This window comes from Bombyx mori, chromosome 12 (genome assembly GCF_030269925.1).
Source record: "Bombyx mori chromosome 12, ASM3026992v2".
In the NCBI taxonomy this organism is placed as follows: Eukaryota; Metazoa; Arthropoda; class Insecta; order Lepidoptera; family Bombycidae; genus Bombyx; species Bombyx mori.
The window spans coordinates 13,043,735-13,064,983 of record NC_085118.1 but is presented as its reverse complement, the minus strand read 5'-3'; the positions used below and the strand labels follow the sequence as shown (position 1 = coordinate 13,064,983).

General features: G+C 34.8%; 1 protein-coding gene across 1 annotated transcript in view; it reads left to right on the top strand.

Annotated features, from left to right (window-relative positions):
• Positions 1-5,721: 5,721 nt before the first annotated feature.
• The window catches only part of LOC101737725 (uncharacterized), a 67,292-nt gene continuing 51,764 nt past the window's right edge, over positions 5,722-21,249 (top strand). The window contains exon 1 of the mRNA XM_012690704.4: positions 5,722-5,875. The gene's annotated coding sequence lies outside the window, so the exon portion shown is untranslated. The remainder of the gene's footprint in view (positions 5,876-21,249) is intronic.

Sequence of the window (21,249 nt, the reverse complement as noted above, 5' to 3'; positions counted from 1 at the left end):
AAAGTAATGGTCCTTCTGCGCCTAAATTAATTGACAAAAACATTAAGAAGAGCGTGGTCACGGGTAAAACTAGTATTTCCATTATTTTGCTTATCCACTTTTACGTATTGTTACACCATCGAGGGAACACAGGGGGGTACTTAGAAAAAAAACTAATGGCCCTCGGGGACTGCCGCGGTATAGCTATTGCATAGCATTTTTTATCAACTTATGCAATTATAATTCGACAATAACAATTTAATATTAAAAAAATAATAAAATAAGACCACGCTATATTTATAAATATGAACAAAACCAAAACATTAACTGTCCCCTTCACACTCATAAACTAGACTGCGCCAGTGAGAGATGGGCGGACTTGGGAGTGGGGGTGTTAGGTTTTATTATCGTTACGGAATTTCTTGATTGTCTTTAATGTATTAAGACACTTACAAAATTATGTATAGTCATTGATTGTGTCTGTGTGTCTTAGCGTGCAATATTAAGCTGTGGTGAGTTCTAGATTGGAGGGAGGAGAATTCGTCACGACTGGCAGCTCGTTACTAATGTAGTCAAGATTCTTGATAACTCGAGTAAAGACTAGAAAAAAAGTCAAAAATATAAAAAAAAATAACAAACCTAAATATATATTTATGATGGATGAAATTAAAGATCAGAAACTCATTATTCGTCGGCCGTGAGCCGCGCCCGATCAATCAGGAGGCTGGCACCTGTTCCGATTTGCTGTTTTAAATTGAATTCGAATTCTCTACCTGTCTTTTATACTTATAACGTTGTAATATAATTCCCAGATTTTCTGCCGTGCCTATTTCTGCCGTGAAGCCGTAATTCGTTTCGGTTTGAAGGGTGGGGCAGCCGTTGTAACTATACTTGAGACCTTAGAACTTATATCTCAGGTAAGTGGCGCATTTACGTTGTGGATGTCTATGGGCTCCAGTAACCACTTAACACCAGGTGGGCTGTGAGCTCGTTCACCTATCTAAGCAATAAAAAAAAAGTATTCAAAATTATATGTATATGGTCTAAATGCGTTCCAATTAATCAATAGCTGTGTAAATAAAGTATAGTATTGTCTTCCAAAACAATCACTCCATAATCATTACAATACTTCGGTACTGTTTTAGCAAGTCATAAGTTATAGACACAATTAAAACTACTTTTAGGATTTAATTTGGCGTTTTTTAAATTGTCTTTTATTACTGCCAACGATTCAGTTACTATATGATTTTGCGATCGCGGACTATTAACATTATTATTGCTACTGTAATGAAGTGTTCACAGGGCATAAGGAGAAGATTAACCATTCGTATTTCTGACGCAATAGGTACATTATGGAAAGAATAGCTTCCTATAATATGTGTCTGCGTCCCGTTCTCTCTCTCTCTCTCTCTCTCTCTCTCTCTCTCTCTACATGAAAGTATTTAGTGATATACATTCACTGGATCGACAATGTACAAACTTGGTTAGATTACGCGCATTATTGATGCAGGTAACATCGTACGTATAACTTGAGCATTGATGAGAATTCACAACGAAGTAGCTTTACTTTTAAACTATACTTTATATACTTTTAAAAGGTATAATTTTTCATCGTTTATTATTAAAACTGTAACAACATTTAGAGCTTATCGAAAATTGTCAAAAGCTTAGCTGTACATTGTACCAGAATGATTTGTTTGTCTTATGCTTGACCTTTGTTTTAAATAGCTTTTGTTTTTGTATTTCGAACCTAAAATTACTGTATTGAACTCTGAGGAATTTCAGTTTCAAACCTTTTTGTTTTTATAGGTAGTTAATTAACACGTAGCAAGTATTATTAAAAGGCCTACGTAATTCGTAGAAGTAGCTACGGAGCGTTCCGAAATTTTAGTATGAAATATTAGGTAGAGAATTTCGTTTTTTTTAAGACTAGCTGACCCGCCAGACTTCGTAGTGCCTCAATCGATAAATAAAAGACCTAAACTTTTGTATAAAATTAACTTAAAACAAACAAAAGGAATCCGTCCGACGGGGGTTACGTCAAAGGAAAAACAAAATTGTTATTTTTATTTAATTCCGAGCATTTTCATATTTATCTATCTACCTTCTAAGCCTGCTCTGGACTTTCACAAATAATTCAAGACCAAAATTAGCCAAATCGATCAAGCCGTTCTCGAGTTTTAGCGAGACTAACGAACAGCAGTTCATTTTTATATATATATAGATATAGACAATCTAGTACCTTTAGCACCATGTAGTTGAGAAAAAAATAAATTGACAATTGTTTTTTTTTTTATCCAAGAAAACATTTCTTAGTTTTTTATATATTTTTCTTGTTGTAGCTGTATCTAGGTAGTTCTCGACTTATTTAATCAAGTGGAGTTGAACTCACCTTAAAATATATAGCCAAATTGTCGATGATTGACTGCTATTGCACGCTTCATATGAGACCGTCTGAATAATTCGCGTCAGGAAATCGTAGGATTTTTTTATTTTTTTTTATTGCCGTATAGGCAGACGAGCATACGGCCCACCTGATGGTGAGTGGTGACCGTCGCTCATGGACGTCAGCAATGTCAGGGGCAGAGCCAAGCCGCTGCCTAGCGTTTAATACTCTCCACAAGCCTCGTTTGAAGAAGGACATGTCATAGCGCTCGGGAAACACCGTGGAGGGGAGCTCATTCCATAGCCGGATGGTACGTGGCAAAAAAGACCTCTGGAAACGCACTGTGGATGACCGCAGTGGCTCCAGGTAGTACGGATGAACTCTACTCCGGAAGTAATTAACACACTGATAACTTCACAAAATTGTCTTCTTCTAATAAAACTGTTCCGTCACTAGCTTACAACGTGAATTCAACATGTTGGGTACAATGTCTGAGCGACCAGTTATTTTGTACATAGCCAAATAAACTTTTGACGCTCTGAACTTTAACTCCGATGGGTCAATGATCTCAGCTAGACAATTTCATAAATAAGTTGCACGGTAGTAGCCTCGTGAATAAATTTTACTTTTTATGTAAATAGTTATTTTACGAAGAATGTTTTGCCTTTATTTAAATTCTTTGCTGTGTTTTGGGGTAGGTCTAAGTTTATGTGGTCTAGAATAGTATTTTTTTTAATTTAGATTTGTTGACAGTGTATAGAGCGTGAACTGTATTTTCGTGCTAGCTTCAATAAACACTACATTCAGAGCGAAGGATTTTTATTTCTTGATGTACAATACGTGCACGTAAGACTGCATTTTCGGTGTAACTGCAACTAACTGTGTTGCCATACTTATTGGTGTGTTCCCACATTTAGAAACAATCATACAAAATGTTATGTTTAAGATTGCCCTAAGCGGACAGATGAACATAATATTACATGTTAAAGCGCTAAACAAAGTGGAGGAAAGTTATTTATGAAGCTAAGTAGGAACTGACAAAAAAAAACTATGGATGAACTCTGCACCGATAGCGGGCAGTGCAATGGTAACCAGAGACGATGGAATTATCACAGAACAGTAGATCCAGAGGTTCCACCTGATCATATCTCATCCCGTGAGTGTTGTAAGACATTTTCTCTATAATAGGGAGAGGGGGAGAGGGAGAGAGGGAGAGAGGGAGAGAGGGAGAGAGGGAGAGAGTATTCTTTATTGTACACAAAATGAATAAACAATGCGAAACATTAAATACAAAAAAAGTACAATTGGGTCTTATCGCTAAAAGCGATCTCTTCCAGACAACCATCCGGTGGACAAGAATCATTTGGAAATTAATTTCATGCGGTATACCTATCAATGTGTCGGTGTACCTACTAGTAGCGTACTACGATCGCCAACCGGCATTTACTGGTGATTGCGAGCCACGCCACGGATAGGATCCAAGAGTGCTGCCTATTTTTGCCACAGACAGTCATATTTTCCAGTTTTTTTTTTTTTTATTGCTTAGGTGTGTGGACGAGCTCACAGCCCACCTGGTGTTAAGTGGTTACTGGAGCCCATAAACATCGACAACGTAAACGCGGCACACACCTTGAGATATAGTTCTAAGGTCTCGGTATAGTCACAACGGCTGCCCCACCCTTCAAACCGAAACGCATTACTGCTTCACGGCAGAAATAGGCGGGGCGGTGGTACCTACCCGTGCGGACTCACAAGAGGTCCTACCGCCAGTAATTACGCAAATTATAATTTTGCGGCTTTGATTTATTGCACGAAGGAGGATAGTCATTATATCTATAATCCAATGGTAACTTCGACCTCTTCGCCTTACATTAGATAAACTGTGATCACGTTGATTCAATTTTGAAATAATAATAAAAAAGAAAAAAAAAGAAGGATATGCTAACTAAACACAATATTATTATATTGTTATAAGATTTATCTGAAGAAATTTTAATTGTGGCGAGGCTTGGGAGTGGTCTAATATCCAGCAGTGAGTGGACGTCTGTGGGCTGAAAGATAAATAGATAGAAAGAAGCAAATTCCTTTTTTCCTTTTTTTATTACCCGTTAAATTTGAAAATGACTCCTTTAAACATTGATTTAAAAAATTAACACAAAAATGAATACACAACGAATGATCGATACAGAAAGTAAAAAAAATATAAAATAATTATTATAACCATAGTTAAAAGGAAGTGAATCTTGCGATAAATTAAAACACGATGTGTTTATTTTAATTTTCTGAAAAAAATGTTATGGTGATTAAGATGGTCTTAACTAAATGTTTTCTCCGAAACGAAATTTACGTTCTGTTTTATTAAAAAGCTCTTTAGATAATTTTTAATGAGGAAATGCACATTACTGGAACGTGTTTTCATGTAATGGAAAAAAAAGTGAGAACCTTGCCGAAAAAGATTGTGACGGATTGTGCGTGTGATATTATTAACTAGCGACCCGCCCTCGCTTCGCTTCGGAAACTGTAATTTATTATTGATTTCTCCACGATTTAATGGATGTTATTATACACATAAACTTTCATCTTTAATCATTCTATCTATTTAAAAAAACCGCATCAAAATCCGTTGCGTAGTTTTAAAGATTTAAGCATACATAGGGACAGAGAAACCGACATTGTTTTATGCTTATTAATGTAGTCGGAGCGAATCTTTATTTTTAGTCGACGAAACTAGAACGAAAATAGTCATATTCACAAGTAATTAAACACGAATGGTACAGTAACATTAATTGCAACGAATCCTGATAAAAGAAAAGCGTGGCGAATACAATATAGATAAAGAAGATGCAAAAAAATTAAATTGGATGATTTTTCAAAATGAAAATTCTCTGAAGTCTTAAATGAAAGTAAAACTTATATAAGTTTATTGAAACTTTTGCAATATATTTTATTTAGTTTGAATTTATTTTCCAAATTTAATTCTAAGAATACCTTAAGTGATTTAAAGTAAATGATTACATACAATAACAAGAAATCACTATGAATTTACATTTTAGTTCGACTAGAGGTCTTTTATATTTAAAAAAAAACTTTAACCACATCTTTAAGGTAACAACACAAGGTAAGGCAATTTCAGGAATAATTTAATATTCGGTTATAACAAAAATGAAAGCGAGAAGAAAAATCTTAAAACTTCTCAAAAGTCGAGCCATGGTGGTACTCGAAAAGGTTCAATAGCATTAATTGTCCCGCGTATAACAAGGCTTTTTTGTGTTGGGCCGCCGCGCGACGGTCGATGGGAGGCGAGCTATCCGCGGGGAAGGGAGGTGAAGAGGCTTCAGTATGCCCCAAGCCTCAGTCGTGGCAACCGCGCGCGTGCCCCTCCGTAAGGCAATCACACGCGGTTTGTAGCAAAAAAAAAAAAACGCACGCTACAGGTGCCTACACGTACCACCCTCGCACATGATAAATAGTCTTGTTTTTTCCTCGACGCTGCGCCCTACGAATCGAGTGGTAGGAAATAGCCAATACTAATAAATAAACAACTTTTCTCTCAATTTTTTTTTTTGTTTTGTTACAAATTAGTTTGTTTACGCTTCTTTTCAGTTTAGTTATTATTATTATTTAATGATGTTTACGCTGGTAGTATTGTGGTTAGGATTCATTCATAAAGCTTAGGGTAAGTAGGGTTGAAAGTCGCGCGTAATCGTACTGCGCATGATCTGCGCAAGAGGTACTAAATGGGTCTGTATATCTAAGGTGTACGGAGCACAAAGCGGTTAAAGCGAAATTTCCTGTGACCTAGATTTTCTTTCGGGGATAACACCTTGGTGGGAAGTCGTTAATCATGATACAAAGTTCGGGATCCACTATAACCTTTATCGATGATCTTCGAAGCTAATTGAAATGTTATATTTTAAAATAATTCAAATATTCACAATATTGGTGTTGTGATATTTATAAATAATTCTCAAAGATACCAAAGTTATTAAATCAAGGGAATTCCGAAACTGTATTACTGTAAAGTGCCTGTTTTATATTATATTTTAAAAGGTAGAACTAGATAGACTATAGATATATTGCTATCGTTTTAGATTATTGAGTTTCATCTTGTTTGTTCTACGCTCAATATAACTAATAAAACATTGAGATGTTGTACGTTTGACATTAGAATTTATCTCAACATGACGATTCTAATAAAACTTTCTGGACGCTATAATTCTGCGCGCAATTTAAAAATCTTTCTCTCTTATCAGATATAGTTTTAAACGTAAATTAGATTTCTAATACTTAAGTGAAGTCATTATTTTTTTCTACATTTTTTAGATTCCTTTCTATTTTAGATAAACTTGTGCTTATTGAATATTAGAGCGGCATTAAATGAGGAGGACTCTTTATGGAGTATTTAAAAGTTTGTCGTTGTCAAACTTCTATACTTCACGACTAGTTGTCAAATTTATTACACAGATAAGAGATTGGTGTTTATGAGGAAGTTATTGTTGTTAGTATTTTTGTCTTAAGTATTTGTCTATCGGCCTGTTTGTTTATCAATGGAGAAAGCCGATTTTAGAATTACGAACTGCTCAAATGAGATAATGGTTGACTCCCATCTTTTACATCGATTGGAATGCACTTTTTTCCTGACATTAAGTGAACTCTCTTGCTAGTCATAGTCGATCCTTTGGGGACGATATACACACAAGACTTTTAGTGTTATCTGTTTATGAGGTATGTTTTAAAATACATTATGACTCGGTTCCCTTGATCGGTTTTGCAATCCTGCGTTTTTATGCCGTGAACTAGTTAAGGAAGAATCAATGTTTTAGCAAAACCTCATGACGCTTTAACCTCGCGTATCAAAGAAGCGGCGCAGCGCTAGAACCTCACAGACCGTGAGCTTGATTGCTCAATTTCAGTCCCCACTTTCCTGTATAAATGTTAGACGAACGACAGTTTTCTTTTTCAATGTAGCTACTACTAATGCTTACTGGTGGTAGGACCTCTTGTGAGTCCGCACGGGTAGGTACCACCGCCCCGCCTATTTCTGCCGTGAAGCAGTAAAGCGTTTCGGTTTGAAGGGTGGGGAAGCCGTTGTAACTATACTGAGACCTTAGAACTTATATCTCAAGGTGTGTGGCGCATTTACGTTGTAGATGTCTATGGGTTCCAGTAACCACTTAGCACGAGGTGGGCTGTGAGCTCGTCCACACATCTAGGCAAAAAAGAAATAAATAAAAAGCTATGTTTCGTTATATCGGACGCGATTTACTTCACGTTTACACGCTGTAAATGTGTATCAAAGGGCCCATAAAATTTTATGACATTCAGGTTGCTTTGTTAATGCCGTATCGATGTGAATATTCGATTTTATGTCGGGAAAAAGACTGCCTTTGTGACGCGGTTCTTGAATCGATTTTAAAGTTTTCGGTATTTTACACCTTAGTGTATATATACTTGTATATATATATATGTGTTGGACTTATCATGTGAAAGACCTTACTGAAACCCCACTTAACGAGTGTGTGCGCCGGGCCTCGGTTCGCAAACTGTGGAAAACATCTGTCAAGGCTTTAATGAGCAAGAATTCCATATGACCACGACTGCTCTGCTAAGAGCAACCGATTATGATGATGATGATGATGATGATGATGTATATATACATATGTGAATTACTATAAATGAATTTGCAATGAACTTGGTTGGCATTATAATATTTGCTATTAGAATAAAACTCATTTCTACTATAGAGAAACGCTGCATTTGTCCACATAAAAATTAGATCTGTAATTGCTATGATTTGTCTTACATCGAAGGACTTCTTTCAGAGAAGTCCTCATGATAAGTTGAGGTTTAATTTCGCTAGCATTAACGTCCATCCATTCAAAATTAAAGTCATAATATATGGTTGCTTTACGGTAGACACACAGATAGAATTTACAAGTCTGATAAAAATCGATATTTGCATTAGCGTAATTGGTCTGTTTCGTGTTTGATTCTCGACGATAGTATAAGACAATAGTATAGTACTGTTAAAAACAAATTTAATGAATAAAAATCAACTCTGTAAATGTCTAAATACTACACAACAGAAACAATCAGATATGTAAGCGTAATAATGACTGTTTGATAAAATAAATAAATAATAGTTTAAAAAAACTAAAAAACACGCTTTATATAAAATTCAACTAAAAAATAGAAAATAAATTTTAATAAATTTAAATTGAGAAAAGTGTAAAAAACATATATTTTATTGTAAAAAAAGCGTGGGGTGCTTTTTAAGATATTATTGCATTAATAATTCTTCTACTCATATCTGTCAGAAAAATATTTATAACTAATAACACCATGCACCCCAAGCTTTTTTAAAACTATTATATATATTTAATTTTTTAGTTGAATTTCAATATTTTTAATTTTTATTTTTTTAATTTTCTTTTATTTTTTTTTAAATATTGATTTGTCATCGGTCCTCGATAAATCTACAAAGTTTGAATGAAATCTGGCCGTTTGAAGTGGGTCAAAATCGCGTCTAAAGGAGTCAGTTACAAACATACAAACGTACATACAAGTGAAGCTAATATAAAGCGTGTAAAAAATGGTTCGCTTCCGATTCTAAACATTCAGAATAATAAAAAGTTATTGTATGAAGGTTCCACGCTGAAACACAGGTGTCGCCTCGATGCTTAACAACGACATTTTAATTAAAATCCGAAGGCTGTATTTCCGGTCTCGTGCTACGGGTAGCTATTGTTTTTGTTTTATTGATTTCTGCTTTATTGTCACGAGTTTCCATTGCATTTTTGTTTGGTATTCGCTTTAGTTTCTATTCGTAAATATTGAAGAATTAAATCGCCAATTGTTTTTAGTATTTTAGTTTAATTTTAGTTTAGTAAAATAAATATAATACATCTACCTTTGGCCGCGACTCCGTCCGCGTGGAATAGGTACTTTGGCATAACGCTAAATTTTACCCCCCATTTAATTTATGTAGAACGTGAAAATATTTTTGAATTATAGAATGTAAAGTAGCTATTTAAACCCCTATTTTGAAACATTCTTTATTGGTGCTCCACTTGTATTGGTCTTACCGTGATGTTATATAGCCTATAGCCTTTCTCGATAAATGAACTATCTAACACTGAAATAATTTTTCAAATCTGATCAGTAGTTCCTGAGATTAGCGCGTTCAAACAAACAAACTCTTCAGCTTTATAATATTAGTACAGATAATAATTCTAAAGCTGATTTCTTGCTTCGCTGGTGCTAAGGTAACTAAGAAAGCCTTATGATATTGGGTCTACTTTATAATTCAAATACATTAGAAGACAGATTTTGCCAAGCTCGTTGCGTTTTGGTATCATTTGTAGCACCCATTACTTTGAGGTCAAAGATTCGATTCTAAATAAGTACCGCTTGACATTTGAGAGCTATTGTTACATGGTCCTTAAGTAATGACAATTGGTAACACATCAACAATATGTAAAATTAGAGCGTGTTGTATAAAATCGGATTTTTTTCCTGTGCTTAAAAAAGTTATTGTAACAAAACAAAACACTAAATGTAATATGCATGAATCCATAACCTGAGGTAGTATTCTGAGCATTAATAAAAATAAATTCATAAAAAATCGACATTCAATTTATACGCAAAACAGGGACTTAACTAGTGAAGCATATCTAAGCATTATGAACTGAATCTTAATCAAAGTCGATACCTAACCAAGGCCAGTAAAGCACCGGCATGAACTAAGCCGAAAACCGGTCCACTCTGATAAGAAAATTAATTATTAAATCTCTAACTAAATAATCTATTATCTTCTAAAATGTTACTACTGTTTTGTTTGAAATTTTCGAAGTGAAACTTCTTGGCGCGTATGAAGGTATTTTTTTACGGATGAAACGCAATATAATAATAATATTAGTGACACGAAAATGTGGGAGGCTTTTGTCCAAAAAGAGGTAAAGAGCGAAACACTAAAGCTTTAGTATTTTAAGAATATTGGTCATACTCAATTTTTTTAAACAACAATACAAACGAATTTTGGTTTTGTATAAAATGAAACAATCATTGAAGAGAAGCACTAATTAATAAAAATCAATTTAAAAGCAAATAAGGACATTTTTCGACTAATGAAATTAATTTGCCGTGGTGGTAATACGCAGCGAATATTCGAGATGCTTTAACTAATAACCAAACATCGATGATTTTTTTGATTCGATTGTACCTACAGTTAATCACAAATCAGATTCGGATACCTATTTATATGTAGTTAGGCGGTTGCATTTAGATATCATCTGTGGAAGCCCGTTAACCGCATCGAAACAAAAAGGCCATACGTACAAACGCAAAAAAATAAATAATTAAAAACCTAGAAAAGTAATTAAAGTGAAATAACATAGGTCTCATAAAAAGTTGTCGTAAACACGGCCCAAGATAGATATGCCTGTGGTACAGCGCGCGGCTTTGAAGTTCTTTGTCCTGCTGTAATTTTACGGGTGGTGGCCTTACGTAAAAATAAATACGGCTCTTGGGTCGGCGTAGGTGTGCCATGAATCTCTGTTCTGTCGAGCAGACCTTTGTATGGAGCAGTGCCGGAATCAGAATATTTTTTAATATCTATATATTAATACGTGAAGCAATTACTTTGTATACCTTTTTACGAAGATTGCGCGGACGGAGGAGTATGAAATTTTCCAAATTTATAGAGAACATAGAGAAGAAGTACACAACGCTAATTTTTTTTTTAAATAATGCATCCTCCTCCTCGAGTCGTGTTCCTCATGTCTGAGGGTCGTGACCACCATCACCCATGAGCTTCAATCTTAGGATCTTTTTCCACTTTCCCCTGTCCACGGCGTCACGCAGCGCGCTGTACACTGTACTGTCCAAAGCGGTGCGGATCTGATCGGACCAACGATAAATAATGCATAAAGGTACATTAAATCAATAAAGAAAACATTACACACACTACATACCATGTATTTGCCGCAAACACGCATGCATACTATTTATTGTCAAATTGAGAATAGATTAAATATTGTTTGTCTTTATTAATATTTTTTTATAGAGTAGCCTTGGCGAAATTTGTGATTATAGAAGTATAAAATACAATCATAATAGTGTACAAACTGACAATTCCAATTAATTATAGTCGAATTTCGACTACTGGGGGACCACTAGTTAAATTAGATCAACATACGATAGTTTTCAGAGCTGACTGGGGGAAGGCTGGGATACTCTTGAATTTGATTAATTCATGCTCGAATTACGTGTTCACGTTTGGGTAAGCGATAATATGTTTTCAGTTTTGAAAGTGACGATTACGTAGCGTGAAGTGTGCTCATGAGGACTCACGCAAGACCTATTTTGGTGACATCAGATAAATGCTGCGTTTTTATTAAGCCACTAGCTGACCCGGCAGACTTCGTAATGCCTCAATCGATAAATAAAAGTCCTAAACTTTTGTATAAAATAAACTTAAAACAAACAAAAGGAATCCGTCCAACCGGGGACACATCAAAGGAAAAACAAAATTGTTATTTTTATTTAATTCTAAGCATTTTCATATTTATTTAATGAATTTTATAATTTAATTTTTTTTTAATTTTCATTAAATTTAATACTAATGCTAGTTCATGATTTTAATTACGAACTGATAAAATACCTCGTCCAAGTGCAATCATGTTTTAACGCCGTCTTTCTATCTGAGTGGGTGCCTAAGCTTTTTCTAGTTTTGTTCTTTGTGATTTGATTCTTATTAAAATCACATATCGGATTCAGCAGTAATTCCACCTTAGAATTCACTTAGATCTCCAGCCGAGTGAAAAGTGCTCTTAACGCCGACATGTCACACGTTCAAACAGGGCTTGTTCATTCCCACCCCTTGTCGCCCATTTCGCATCACTGATTGCTCGCATTCGCACTAGAGTCTCACACTTCAATTTTGTTAAAAAATACTTAAATGGAGTTTTAACACCAGCGAGAATATGCACATTTTGGTATTTATCACAGCTTTAATTTACCAAGCGCTCGTATTTTTTTTACCATGATAGAGATGATTGAGATACTTGATTGTGATCCGTCTGTGGACAGCTGCAATACTTTTGTACATAAATGTTTCACGACCCACTTAAGCCATTCCATTGATAAGGTGCACAAAGAAAAAATAGCCATAACTATGTATGTGTATGTAGGTAGGTGGGTTCGTCAACCCTCAATAAGCCATTGTCCTACATTATTTTTAAAAGTCTGACATCATCAAGACTGACGTCAGCTTACTCGTTGATATGGCTGAACTGAAGAACTCAAAAATTACAAGCCTAATTTCCAATTTATTCCTCAGGACCTCTTAATAATTGGTGGTTGATTGGTAGAGGAGGAAGAGGTCGACCGAAGAAAACATGGATGGAGTGTGTTAATGACGATATGAGAGAGAGAGAGAGAGGAGTGAGTGTTGAGCAGGCTAATAGAAGAGAATGGAAGAGAAAAATTAACTGTGCCGACCCGACTTAGTGGGATAAAGTGGAGAAAAAGAAGAAGAAAAAGATTCTATTATGTTTAATGGTCAGGTATTGTTTTTTTGTATCTGAAGTATGTATTAAAATATATTGTACTATTATAAATTATTATTGTAAGTCAACGTGTCCGTAACTAAAGTGGTGTAATTTTTATCGTACCGTAGAATTATTATACCTTTGTTTTTGTGGAATTTTTGAAGCGTCATGTATTGGTCTCATGGGAGGTTAGGGTTTGGTCGCTTAAGCCGGTGAACTACAGCCGCGAAGTCATGAATTGTTTTCTCAGTTTGATGTTGCGGGACTATGTTGCGAAGACGAACATTGCCGGTAATTTTGATGTGAAATATCTATAGCCGCACGTAAAACCGATTTCTGGCGTGGCGACGCGTCGCCATGCGCAATCGATTGTGCGATTCTCTCCCACTCGATCCGGCGTTAAGCCATCTCTCTCGCTACACTGAGCTCGGATACCTATAGTGTATACTCCGTAGTGTATACAGTGTTGTTTACTACAGTACACATAACCTGTGTTTTACTTGAAAACAAATTATTTTTTCGTAATATTTTATTTTATCATTATGACATATTTAGTTCCTATCACAATCTGTTCTTTTGTGCATATTACTTTTACAAAATAATGTCGATGTTTCACATCTGCCAGGCGTCCCCTGACGGCTCACATTTTTCTTTAAAAGAACGTCTTTTGATGCTAAGCTTAAACGAGCACATTTATATCGGAATAATTCAATGTTACAGTCGATAGTTTAGTTACGGTATCGACAAGTAATTTTGCGATTTCATTTTGAAACTTAATTGATTGCACTTTAATGATTCGCTTATATGCTCTTTAACGAATTAATTTCATTTGTTTTCTATGAATCCGAGCAACGATGTTGAATGAGTCGGCGCAATAATTATTTGGCATAAAATATTTGCGGTCTGGTAATGTATTTTTTATTTATTTATTTTTTATTGCATAAATGGGTGGACGAGCTCCCAGCCCACCTGGTGTTAACTCGTTACCGGAGCCCATAGACATCTACAGCGTAAATGCCGCCACCCACCTTGAGATATGAGTTCTAAGGTCTCACTCAGTATAGTTACTACGGCTACCCCACCTTTCAAACCGAAACGCATTACTGCTTCACGGCAGAAATAAGCAGGGTGGTGGTACCTACCCATGCAGACTCACAAGAGGTTCTACCACCAGTAAAAATTGTATTTGATATTTACAAGGCGTACATGGCAATATACATACTGACTTTAGTATCGTAAACATAATTAAAACACACAAGCATATAGCCCACCTGATGGTGAGTGGTTACCGTCGCCCATGGACTTCAGCAATACCAGGGGTAGAGCCAAGCCACTGGCTGATTATCGCCAAATTTCGATACGTTTCAAATATTTTATAGTTGCTCTAGTTACAGTAGACTGAGGTGTTATTAGTCGATATTTTAATTAAGTTTACGACTAAATAAACTTGAAAAAATATTATTATTATTATATGGAGTACCTATTTTTCTGCATAGTTTGTGCATAGTAAATATTTTTGGTCACTTGTAATCAAGAAAAACTGTACAAGTAACTTATTCAATGAATTTTAATATTAATGACTTGTAGCAAGATTAAGATGCGATTTTTTTAAACTATGTCGTGTCGAGTATTAGAGGCACATTCAGAACATTCTCTTTAAAAGTTCTTTATACTTAGCATCTTACCCCTTTGGCGTGTTTCGACTTCGGAATTTTACATGAAATATAATGCTCGGTGCATGTTTTCCGATAAGTTTCTACATAACATTATTTTACGTGTTCCTACGTGTTCATAAATAATAAATATTATATTTAAAAAGTTTGGAGCATTATTAAATGAATAACTACGGTTCTATAGAGGTTGTAAGAAAATTGAAGGGCATTAGTAAATTTGATATTTAGTATGCGTGAACTGATCCTAGAGTTTGTTCGAAATAGTACCCATATTGTATAATAGTAAGAGCGTGAATTTGGGAAAAGATAAATATGCGGTTAAAAACTATGCATCAATTTGAAAGAAAAAAATCTTCTCCTCTCTCTCTGGGCCATCCCAAATAAATTATACATGACATTAGCAATCAATATTTTATCTTTCCTGTTTCTCCAATTCAATGTGTGATCTATTAAACGAATCCATCAGAGCGCAAAAACGGCCTTTTGACGTCACATTTAAGGTATAGTATTATGTTTCACCGAGAAGGAAATTGTTTGTTGAAAGGTGTTGCGGTACGCGTAAAAGACTTAAGCCAACTAAATGACTTTATATAACGCAGTTGTGAGTCCGCACGAGTAGGTATCACCACCCTGCCTGTTTCTGCCGTGAAGCAGTAATGCGTTTCGGTTTGAAGGGTGGGGCAGCCGTTGTACATTTTTTATTATGAGTTTTTTATTGATAAAAATAAAATAAACTACTTTACACAGTTATCAACTTTATTTTATTCACAATGATTCATAAAAAATGTATAATAAAAATATGTTTTTTTTTGTACGTTATTAAAAAGTTAAGTCGTACACTGTGTGCATTACTAATAAAAATCTTACGTTACGGACGTTTTTTCCCGGTTAGGGTACCCCTCCACATCGTCTCATAAGGAAGTTCGTTCCAAAAAAAAAAAAAAAAATAGAACTTGTAAAAAGAATATACATAAGAATGCCACTGGCTGAACAAAATACGCAGTGACTATCCAACAAGCACACATATATTCTCAATTTAACGTTATTATTTTCATAATAAGGGCAAGAAAACTTGGTGTCTGGATTATTCGTAAGATCCTCTTGTCGCGTTATGTCATTGAGAGACGCATAGAATATTGTTGAGACGTGGAATTCTCTTGTCTATATTTGTGCCACTCATACACAATACAGGTATCAAAGGGCACGCTCTACGCACAAGTCTTGCGTCTAATTCATAACTATTTGATCATCTCCAGACAGACGATAATTCGTAGTTATGTAAGATATGAAAAGAGTTTTTCACGGGAACTCGAAGAGCGAAACTATGTGAATTATTTTACTTTATTACTTTGGTGTTTGTTCAATTTTAAACGTACTTAAATAATAATTTATTTATTTATCTAGAGAGAGAGAGAGAGAGAGACCAACCAAAAAACAACTAAACAGTGCGATACATTAAACACTAAAAAGTACAATTGGCGGTCTTATCGCTAAGAGCGATCTCTTCCAGACAACCATCAGGTGGACAATAATCATTTGAAAACGAACTACGCGCGGTGTACCAATCCAGTGAAATACATATGCATATATGTACACATACATATACACATACATACATATATCCGTAAATATACATACAATTAATACACAATGTATTATAATATAATATTTTTTTATTAAAAAAAAATAAAAAAAAAAAAAAAATTTGCTTCTTTACACTTCATGAATAAGCAATTTACATATAAAAGATACTTAAAATACCTTTGAAACATATACAATTGAAGTAGATCTATTATCTATTTATAGCTTTATATACTAGACAGTATAAAGGCGGACTTAATGCCATAGGAATTCTCTGACAGTCTACCTTAGGGGGGTGCAGAGATAAACCTCGGTAGGTGTAACGTGATATTGATATTACTTAAACATATGTGTATACATAACATACATAATATTTATAGATACTAATACTCGTACTTAAATAAATAGTACATATTCATAAATATAGAAAAATACATAGATGGTGTTATGTATTTTTTTCTAAATAAAAGAATTTTTATATGCATAAAATTTAAACGTATTTGACAAAGTCGACACTGACAGCAATGCCAGTGAAATGTTAAATGCGTAGTAAGCCAATCGCTAAAATGAAAAAAGCAGAGAAAAATATATAAAAAAATAAACAGAGCATTTTCTGATACAACAAAATACATTTTACTCACAATCTTATTTTGAATTTTATGCATAGCAAAATAGCTGTTGTATTTTAATATCAACGACGTGTAAGACGCTGAGAGATCGGGCTTTGTTAGCATCGTACACTTCACAAGTTTACTCATATCTTTATTGAAGATAAATTCAGTTTATCTCCGTTTCGTTCTCAGAACATAAATATGTTTGCTTACTTGCTTCGTGGTAGTAGTATGTACGACGACATTTTACCCACAGCTATATATAAAAAAGATGTGTGGGGGCACCGGATAGGAACGAAGTTTCTTATTATAAAAATATTAATTTTAAGTTCTATTCGAGGTATAAAGAAAATAATTATTCTGGTATACACTTTTTATCATGATTTTTTTATTGATATAAAAAAAACTACTTTACAAAGTTATCAACTTGATTCTATTCACAATGATTTATAAAAAATATATAATAAAAATACCTATATGTTATTTTTTGTAAGTTATTACAAAGTTAAGTCGTACACTATGTGCATTACTAATTTGTACGTTACTACAAAGTTAAGTCGTACATTGTGTGCATTACTAATAAAAATCTTACGTTAAGGACGTTTTTTCCCAGTTAGGATACCACTCCGCATCTTTCCATAAGGAACTTCGTTCCAATAAACAAATAAAAATAGCCGTTTGATCTAATCTAATTTGAATAATTAAACTAACACTTTATTTGTGGTTGCATTTTAATATGTACAAAGGGGAAAATGCGAAATACTTTAATTTAAAAAAGCATTACTCGTAATATGGTATTAAAATACGGAAACGTCTAGAACTTTCCTTAGCATATTTTTCTCTTCTTCGGTATCACTCTGTAACTTTTCTTAGTTCACTTGATTTTAGATTAGTTCTCATCGCGTGACCAGACTTTTCCCATTAGTGTCTTTTGTTTTACCCTAAAAAAAATTGACTAGATATTTTTTGTGGTTTTCCGTACCTTACAACCTTTAGCTTAGAATTTTTTCTATGCTTCTTTGAAATCCATTTCATATAGCTTATTGAAGCCGTCGTGGCTTAAAGGTTAAGGCGTCCGGTTTACTCGGGTTAAGCCAAGCGACTATGCCTCAAATGCCGCAGGCGGGTATCTCATTCTCATCTCTATGGAAGTCTTCTGTGAATAAATTTGTCTTTTTGATAAATTCCCTCTTAACAGACTAGTCGGTCTAGTTGTGTATTATATGTTAGTAGGGAACAGATTTGATGCATCTCACGATACCAAGCCACCTGTGATGAATGAATAACACAGTGTAATAAAATTTAAGCATGAACAATTCGATAGTAGGCAGCGGCTTGGCTCTGGCCCTGGCATTGCTGACGTCCAAGAGCGACGATAACCACTCACCATCAAGTGGGCCGTATGCTCGCTACTAAGGCAATAAATAAATAAAAATCATAATTTTGCGTAACTATTTGTATCAAGGCGTATTTTAGCCCACAACTGTAGGTATCATCTAGCCCATTTATAACATGAAGCATTTATGTATTCCGTTTTGAAAAGTGGTAAAGTCGTTATAAATTAAATAAAAAATATTATTAATTTATGATAAAAATAAATAACAGTTAAAAAAACTAACAAAATACGCTTTTATAGAAAATCCAACTAAAAAATATAACATAAATTTGAATTAAAAATAGTGTAAGGAAAAATGATTTTATTGTAAAAAAAGCGTGGGGTGCTTTTCAGGATATTATCAAAATAACTCTTCTACTCATATCTGTTCATAAAATATTTATAACTACTGATACCATGCACCTCACGTTTTTTTTACAATAAAATCATTTTTCCTTACTCTATTTCAAATTCAAATTCAATTTCAATTTTAAATTAAATTTAATTCAAATTTATTTTCTATTTTTCAGTGGGATTTTCTATGAAAGCGTATTTCGTTAGTTTTTTAAACTACTATTTATTTCTCATTTTTTAGTTGAATTTCTATTTTTTTAATATTTTTTTTCTAATATGAATTGTCATCGGTCCTTAATAAGTATACCAAATTTCGAGTTAATCCGACGTTTTGAAGAGGGTCAAAATCATGTTCAAAAATCCGTCACATACCTAGTCAGGTCATAAATTCTGTCACATATTTAATGTAAAATAATTGAAACAAGTTTATTCATTATGTAACCATTCATATACCAAAATGAACTTAACAAAACATAGATTCTTATGACACTAAAGTTTATTCAAAATGACCTCCTTGATTTTGAATACAGGCCTTCAATCTGCGCGGCCAGTCGTCTATCGCAGCACGAACGAGGTCCATGTCAATATCGGCGGCTGCCTTAATCAAGGATGTCTTGAGTGACTCCAAATTGGGATGAGGCTTTGAGCACGCCTTTTCCTCCAAGTGTTGCCATATCTTGTAATCTAACGGATTCAAATCTGGACTGGAGGAGGGCCAGTCTTCGTGCCGGATGAAGTCGATTTCACGCGCCGCCAGCCAGTCTTGTGTGCTCTTCGCTCTATGAGCTGGCGCCGAATCTTGTTGGAATACCCAGTGCCTGTTATTGAACATGGTATGAGAAACAGGTTCCACAAGGTTCGTCAGGACTGTATTTTGATACACAACTGCATTCGTTTTTACACCTTTCTCACAAAAATATACATCTGTTAAGCCCCAATAAGAAACTCCCAACCATACCATGAGCGAGGATGGAAAATGACCTCGTTGGACACGCGGAATACGGTTGCTCGCTTCTTCACTACTGTGTGCGTACACCTTATCATTTTGTTTGTTGTAGCTCTCTTCTACGGTAAAAAATTTTTCATCCGAAAAAAGAATTTCTCGATATTTTTTCCCGCGTACCGCTTCAACAAAGTGCGGCATCTCTTCAGTCTCAGGTCCATTAGACGAGCATTCAAACGATGTCCTGTTTTTCTTCGATATGCCCGAAGCCCTAAGTCTTCATTTAACACCCTTTTCACCGTGGTTCTGCTTAACCCCATCTGAAGGGCCAACAGTTTCTGCTTACGTTTGGGATTTCTTTGAATTCGCGCCTTCACAGCTTTTATCACTGCTGGAGTCCTAACAGACCGAGGGCGACCACTTCTTGACCTGTCATCTACACTAGAGTCTTCATTGTATCGTTTGATGGTACGATAAACGAATCTTTTGGTTATATTCAAATTTTTCAGTATGTTAAAAATTTGAATTGGCTCGTAACCGCAACGATGCAGCACAATAACTGCAACACGGTCTTCTTTAAGCGTCCACTCCATATTTAAAAATGAGTAAAATTCTAAAAGTATACATTTTTATTTTCATGAACAATTCGAAATTCGAATTCAATAAACTTTTTTGTGGTTAGCATTCTAAAAGAAAAGTTTTTACTGTGTGACAATACTTATGACCTGACTAGTTACTAACATACATACGTCCGAAGCTAGCAAAAGCGTATTAAAAATTGTAGGTCAACTATATACAGCCGCATAAGCAGAAAGTAATATCAAAGACAGCTTGTGGATGCGTCACCCTGTGTTCTCTAGGCGGTCAAGCCGCGCATTAGCTATTTCTAAATGTTTCATTGCGTGCCGTATTTGAAACAATAATTTAGCGACTGTAATTATTTTTAATGTTCTTTTTGTATTCTATCAGCCCTAATAATCATCATTTTCGGGAACTATTTATACAGTGTATAAACTGTGTAGGAATAAGGTGTGAGTCGCATCCCCATCCCCAAGGAATGCTTGCTTGTTTAATCAATAGAATGGTACGCATATTCGTGTCTTTTATTGTCATTTCAGAAGGTAATCTTTGTGTATACACTTTGTTTGAGGAATATATAGCCTAAAGGACTCAAAATAAGATTGATTTCGCAAAATCAAAAGGAAAATTAGCGTTGTGAGTACCTCGGCCACCTGGTCTGACTAACGTCTGATTAACGACACCGAAGCTTCTTCCCCGAAGCCTTTTACTGTCGATGTTGCCCGTAATTATGAACCTTTACCGATTTATCCGTATTTCGGCGCGCTATTTGACCGAAATACACGAGTACTTGTACTGTAGAGGTTTATCTACAGAGGTGTGGTCTGTTATTTACTTCTCACACTAGCGGAAAACTCTTAGAATAAATAAGTCAAATTTTTAAATTTGCGAATTGAGCGATCATAAGATTTGCTAGTCGTGCATTTCTATGGGAGAATATAATATCCTCGTGAAAATAAAAATCTATTGAGCTGCTGAGAAATGTAGCGTGACTAATGTTTGGATGCTTCGTGATGCTGTAAAAACGCTAGTTGCTTTTTTCATGAGAACCCACCTGAAAGGTATGGTATGAAGACTTTCATTCCTTATTTAATACGTCATTTTCTTTAATTGAAACTTGTAAGATTTTATCTGAAGCAATGCAGTATTTTAATTGTGGTTGTGGAATATTTACTTTGACATAACGCTAAATTTTACCCGCCTCTTCATTTACGTAGA